The 7,179-nt window shown below is 38.7% G+C and overlaps 1 long non-coding RNA gene across 1 annotated transcript; it reads right to left on the bottom strand.

The window, feature by feature from the left end:
* Positions 1 to 319: 319 nt before the first annotated feature.
* Positions 320 to 6,452, bottom strand: LOC127142134 (uncharacterized). Its single transcript, XR_007812634.1, has 5 exons — positions 6,441 to 6,452; positions 3,645 to 3,705; positions 2,107 to 2,572; positions 1,202 to 1,667; positions 320 to 763 (listed from the first exon to the last, which is right to left on the bottom strand). It is a non-coding gene; the product is annotated as an uncharacterized LOC127142134 (long non-coding RNA).
* Between the last annotated feature and the right edge of the window lie 727 nt (positions 6,453 to 7,179).

The following is a 7,179-nucleotide window of genomic DNA, read 5'->3' as shown; positions in this document are numbered from 1 at the left end:
ACAGCTTTTGATGCCTAACTGTACTATGACATTTTTTGACAGTTTTTGATGCCTTACTATACTATGAAATTTTTTGATACCTTACTATACTATGACATTTTTTGGCCATTTTTTTAACACCTTACTATACTATGACATTTTTTGACAGTTTTTGACCCCTTAATATACAATGACATTTTTTGATAACTTACCATACTCTGACATTTTTCTAAAGTTTTTGACACCTTACTATACTATCACATTTTTTGAACATTTTTGATGCCTTACTGAACATTTATTGTGTTGGACAGTTGATGTAAAGGTGCTTGTGAATTACCTGGAGGTCTCTGTCTTGGTATGAAAGAATTTCTTCATTGTACGAAGACTCTCTGTGATCTTGGACTATATCTCTGTGATCGTGGACTACGTCTCTGTGATCGCGGACAATGTCTCTGAGATTATGGACAAAGTCTCTGTGATCATGGACTATGTCTTTGTGATCGTGGACGATGTCTCTGAGATCATAGACGGTGTCTCTATGGCCATTGACAATGTCCCTGATCGCGGGCAGTGCCGTCAAATCGGTGACCCCCGTCTCCGCCGATTCTATCGCAAGGTCTCTACGAAGCATGGACAATGTCTCTCTCATCTTTGACAAGGTCTCTGCAATCATGGACAATGTCTCTGATCGTGGACGATGTCTCCCTCATCCTCAACAATGTCTCTCCGATCATGGACCATGTCTCTGCGATTGTGGACGATGTCATTGACAAAGTGGTGATACCTGGAAGAAATCAAAGCGAAACATACAAAGGAAAATGATCAATACACTACTACCTATTCCTCATCAACAGTTTAACCATGAAAACACAGATAAATATTCAACATTACTACAAAAACTGTCAAAAACTGTCATGGTATAGTAAGACATCAAAAAATGTCAAAAAATGTCATAGTATAGTGAGACGTCAAAAAATGTCGAAAAATATAGTATAGTAAGGGATCAAAAACTGTTGAAAAATGTCATAGTATAGTAAGGTACCAAAAACTGTCATAGTATAGTTAGACTTACTATACTACGACTTACTATACTATCACATTTTTTGACATTTTTTGACCGTTTTTGACACCTTACTATACTATCACATTTTTTGAACATTTTTGATGCCTTACTGAACAGTTATTGTGTTGGACAGTTGATGTAAAGGTGCTTGTGAATTACCTGGAGGTCTCTGTCTTGGTATGAAAGAATTTCTTCATTGTACGAAGACTCTCTGTGATCTTGGACTATATCTCTGTGATCGTGGACTATGTCTCTGTGATCGCGGACAATGTCTCTGAGATTATGGACAAAGTCTCTGTGATCATGGACTATGTCTTTGTGATCGTGGACGATGTCTCTGAGATCATAGACGGTGTCTCTATGGTCATTGACAATGTCCCTGATCGCGGGCAGTGCCGTCAAATCGGTGACCCCCGTCTCCGCCGATTCTATCGCAAGGTCTCTACGAAGCATGGACAATGTCTCTGATCATGGACAACGTCTCTCTCATCTTTGACAAGGTCTCTGCGATCATGGACAATGTCTCTGATCGTGGACGATGTCTCCCTCATCCTCAACAATGTCTCTCCGATCATGGACCATGTCTCTGCGATTGTGGACGATGTCATTGACAAAGTGGTGATACCTGGAAGAAATCAAAGCGAAACATACAAAGGAAAATGATCAATACACTACTACCTATTCCTCATCAACAGTTTAACCATGAAAACACAGATAAATATTCAACATTACTACAAAAACTGTCAAAAACTGTCATGGTATAGTAAGACATCAAAAAATGTCAAAAAATGTCATAGTATAGTGAGACGTCAAAAAATGTCGAAAAATATAGTATAGTAAGGCATCAAAAAACTGTTGAAAAATGTCATAGTATAGTAAGGTACCAAAAACTGTCATAGTATAGTTAGACTTACTATACTGCGACTTACTATACTATCACATTTTTTGACATTTTTTGACCGTTTTTGACACCTTACTATACTATCACATTTTTTGAACATTTTTGATGCCTTACTGAACAGTTATTGTGTTGGACAGTTGATGTAAAGGTGCTTGTGAATTACCTGGAGGTCTCTGTCTTGGTATGAAAGAATTTCTTCATTGTACGAAGACTCTCTGTGATCTTGGACTATATCTCTGTGATCGTGGACTACGTCTCTGTGATCGCGGACAATGTCTCTGAGATTATGGACAAAGTCTCTGTGATCATGGACTATGTCTTTGTGATCGTGGACGATGTCTCTGAGATCATAGACGGTGTCTCTATGGTCATTGACAATGTCCCTGATCGCGGGCAGTGCCGTCAAATCGGTGACCCCCGTCTCCGCCGATTCTATCGCAAGGTCTCTACGAAGCATGGACAATGTCTCTGATCATGGACAACGTCTCTCTCATCTTTGACAAGGTCTCTGCGATCATGGACAATGTCTCTGATCGTGGACGATCTCTCCCTCATCCTCAACAATGTCTCTCCGATCATGGACCATGTCTCTGCGATTGTGGACGATGTCATTGACAAAGTGGTGATACCTGGAAGAAATCAAAGCGAAACATACAAAGGAAAATGATCAATACACTACTACCTATTCCTCATCAACAGTTTAACCATGAAAATACAGATAAATATTCAACATTACAGCTGAAACAGAACATTTAACAAACATTAAAGGACTGTTTCAGAAAATGAACAGTTGATTGTCATCAACCTCTGAAGAACCAACAACAAATATTTGGGAAAAAGTAAAAATGATTATTAATTGTGTGTCTAATCACTGAAGCAATCATCTATGTTACTGTGAACTGCACAACAATAATAAACACTATCACTTAAGTACATTCTTGAATGAAGGACTTTAACTTCTGTTGTTCATTATACTTAAGTAAAAAGTCTGAGCATTTCTTCCGTCACAGAGAGTCACATACAGAATCATTTTTTCACATTTCTTCTTATTAACACATGCGTCATTATATCCTGTAAAGATGGTTTCAAAAACACCTCTGACCAGCTGTTAAAATTAACACACTTATGAACAACTCACTCATGTGAGTTTTATTGGTAGAACTGATACTGTTTTGTATGGTGTGGTCTAGTGTGTCTAGCACATACACATCATTAAGAATTTCTGATCATGTACAATCAAACTGAAATTAAGATTTCAATCCCATTTAATTGATCCTTAACAACAACAATCCAAGACAGAAAATTTGGCATTTGTTAGTTCTGATGTGTTTGATATTGTTTGGGGGGAAGGTGAGCAGAGCTACAGTCAATTTGTCCACAGACAAAACACTGACAACTATTCTGATACATATTTTTTTTTTTTTGTCATATGATAAATAGTAAATACTGTTGATTAAGCAAAACAAGACATCTGAAAGTCACCTTGAGCTCTGAGCAATTATAACTAATGCTTTTTTCTGATTTAATAGACACAATTAATCAGTTCTTATTATATTCAGTACTAAATTAATTAAACACCAAGGTTTAAGCTGGGATTTACCCAGTGAAACACAATGAAAAAAGCAAAAGCGATCGCTGACATTAATAATTAAGCTCATCAACACATATTTTTCAGACTAGGTCAATGTTTTGGACACATACTTGTTGGTCTGTAGGTGATGCTGGTGTCTCTGTCCAAACTGCAGCAGCTGGACAAGTAGACCTGGAAAACACAAGTACAGTTGAACACAAGTAACATTTGAAACACTGATTAACTAATACAAAATAGTGATGGAAACGTTTTACCACTAAAACCCACACAGTGCAGGAGAACAGAATAGTGAAAACACAAAAGGCTCAACAATTACAAATAAAACTTGACTGACCGAAAAGAGAAAAGCTTTTTTTTTTTAATCTGAAAGAATACATTTGACTTTAAAAGTTTAAATTTGATTTAATGATTTCTAACTGTAATCTCAGCTCATACATTGTTGAGGGGCACAGAGACAAAATATAGTTTTCAAGCCTTTAACACCAAACTATACTAAGTCAAGCATCAAGTCAAAACAAATTACTAATCACTAGGGGGTGGGACGTGCCACAAGATCTCGTAATATTAAAATACGACGGTAATTATCGGCATGTGAAAAGCTGCTTCATGAAACAGCATCCAGTTGCAACTAGCATAACCAATGAAATTATGGTGCGTACCAATTGTATTTAGAAGTCAGAATTTCTGAGTTCCTAGGCAACTGGAACACCCCATGGAGTTGGATTTCCAACCCAGAAAGTCGGACAAAACCCACCAGCCCCGACATAAGAGTCAAAGATGGCTGCTACTCACGTCAATAGCAGTGAACACTCTGCTAATCTTACAGTTCTGTCTTATTAGCTTCACGTTAAGTCAGCCATACACGTACTACTGTTCAGTTTTTATCTGTTTACATGTTGCTACGCCATTTGTATGAGCAAAACACCGCGTAAAAGCGTTGTTCTCAACTGGTATTGCTAACAACGGCTAGTATGAGATGCGTTTGAATCGGTTCACGTCCATGGTTTAACGTTACGTTTTTATGAACAGTTAAATTTGAACTTGTGTATTTAGCATCCAGCCTCAATTGCTTTCGGCAAAAAGCAGCTCCAAAGCTTGTTTTAGCACCCTGGCTTCTTCTGTCTCACAGTAGTGACAAACCGAAGCGGCGTTCCAGATGTCGGTTTTAATCTGTTTTCTGACTTCGTTTCTCCGCCTCTCTGCGCTCCCCCCAAACAACGGCAGAAAAAAGCCAATTGGCCAGTGGATTCTGTACCGCCTAGCAGCTGCCTCTGATTGGCGTTATCACGGGGAAGGCAGGATACCGATAAAGTTCGGATCATGGATGTATTATAAGAACTGGATACGGTGATTCCAATGCCTCTTATAGTACATCCACGAGTCACAGTGATTGGATATTTACTGACAGCTTTTTAGTTTAGTTTACGTTAACTTTTGACATATTAATTTTGTGGGTAATGTATTAAAATGTGTTTGCTTAACTTCTAAAATTTTGATTTGAGGGAGCAAGACATTTTTTTGGGGGGGGGGGCTCTTGCCCTTCTGTAGAGCCGGCCTGATCACAAGTACCCTCTGTACTTGGAACCTCTCTCTCAAACTCACTGAGCCTCAGAAAGATTGAACTGATATCCTCAGGGTGAATTTGAAGCAGCCACTTCTAGGCCGGCAGGACTTTATGACCACAAACAAATTAACCATACGACAAGCACCCTTCACACGCGGAGCCTCTCTCTGAGCACTTTTCAGTCTTCACTTTTGGTGTTATACTTCAAAAATTCACTGACTCTCATGAAGATCAAACCCACATCCTCCCAGTCAGTCTTCTAACATCTCTAAGTACCAACAAGAAGATGGATTAGAACCAGCGACTCCAGGACCAGCATGAATTTATGGTTGTAAACAAATCCAACATGCCACCAAGTACCCTTCACATTAAGAGTTTCTCTCTGAGCAACAACAGCATAATTTATTTTGTACATAGCCCTCTGTTCTGTTATCTACTTGCATGGAAATATATGTATGTATCATCAAAAAGGTTCTGTGAAAACATAAATTTCCTCCAATTTTGAACATGCTTGACAACTATAAATGTCCATTTCAAATTGAAAACTAAGGCTAAATCCATGGCTATCAAAGGCTCAGCAGGTATTGTTGAGGGCCAGATTTTTACTGTGTATATACTTGATAATGGTGACTGTGCTGGTCAAGCAGGCAACACAACTGTCCTGTAAAATTTGTTTTAACAAATACAACACGTACATTTTAACAGCTGGCTGATGAGTGACAGTTCACTTTAGGATGAATGTTCCAGCTATCTGACACTTTAAATCTGTGTAAGGTGTTTCATATTTCAAACGTAATTACATTCTTCTGCAGTAATGATTAACTGTTGTTCTCTCCTCAGCTGGACCAACAGGTGTATACCAGTGTAAAATTTAACGAGTATTCAGTTACACTGTGGCCTTGAGCTTGCCTATAAAAACATAATACACTGTGAAAATGTGCTTGCAAGTGTATGTATACGTACACATGCACACACACACACACACACATGCGGTGAATGAGTTCAGGGTCTATGATGCCCTCTGCCAGAGAAAGTCAGTAGGTGATGTTATACTGAATGTGTGTGAAGTACAAGTTTAATCTTTTATCACCTGTCATACAGTCTTGAGGCGTTCCTAAACTCTTTTTTAATGTATTATCTTGTCTATAAAGCTGAAACATGTTTCTGGGATCACAAAACTCAACCTTGTCATTCGGTTCGCTCTAACAGGCTGTTTTAAGAGGCCATGAGGAATTATTTTCAAATACTGCCCCTCCTCCCTCCCTCCTCAGGCCACACAGACTGACAAAGTTGCAGGTCAGAAAAGGTCATTTCATCTCTGTACAACTGTGTATGTGCTTACCTCTAAATCTGATGATCTCAACGAGCAGGGATCTTGTCATGTTTGCGATTGGCCAGCTGTCCAGATGACGTAGTAGATGACTTGAAATAAAGGAGATTCTCATTCATCACTGGAGGGAAGGCCAAAAGAAAGCAGTGGGACAAAACAATAATCCTGAAAACGAGTCTATTTTTGTTTGATCTCTTGAGGCTACAATAAACAACATTTAAGGCAATCCAGGCGATTGTGGTGTGAGCCAGTTTGGCTGTAGAGAAATAAATAAGCTAAGACCAGTTGAAAACAGGTCAGATAAACAATCTCTATTTGTTTATTTTGAGTATTTTGCAGATAAATGTCAAGGAAAAGCTGCTGGAACAGTTAATTACACCAATAACACTCCTGCAACATATTCAACTGTTGGTAATCAACTAGAAGACAGGGTCATGTTTCCTTTGGATGAGAGTTAATGATTATATCTCAGTAAAAACAAATTTTATTTAGAGTGAACTCAAATGTCCTTCCAAGACTCTACTGTGTTGACAGTCTGTGTAAATAGGTTTACCTCAGGCCAATCAAAGCAGGTGCTCTCTCATTTAATTAGTCTGTGCTAAACCTCTTTGAGGCATGAAATCATCCCAACAGCAATCCACACAAATCTCCCCTGTCACTCAGTACAGTTGAATTAGCCCACATGCCCTTGGTGTCCAAAAACACACATATCATCACATCCAGTTGCAGTACGTTTTGCTCGGACCCACCC

The sequence above is a fragment of the Lates calcarifer genome, unplaced genomic scaffold (assembly GCF_001640805.2).
Source record: "Lates calcarifer isolate ASB-BC8 unplaced genomic scaffold, TLL_Latcal_v3 _unitig_629_quiver_2696, whole genome shotgun sequence".
Taxonomy (NCBI): Eukaryota; Metazoa; Chordata; class Actinopteri; family Centropomidae; genus Lates; species Lates calcarifer.
Note: the sequence above shows the minus strand (reverse complement) of the source record. Positions and strands in the feature narration are given on the sequence as shown.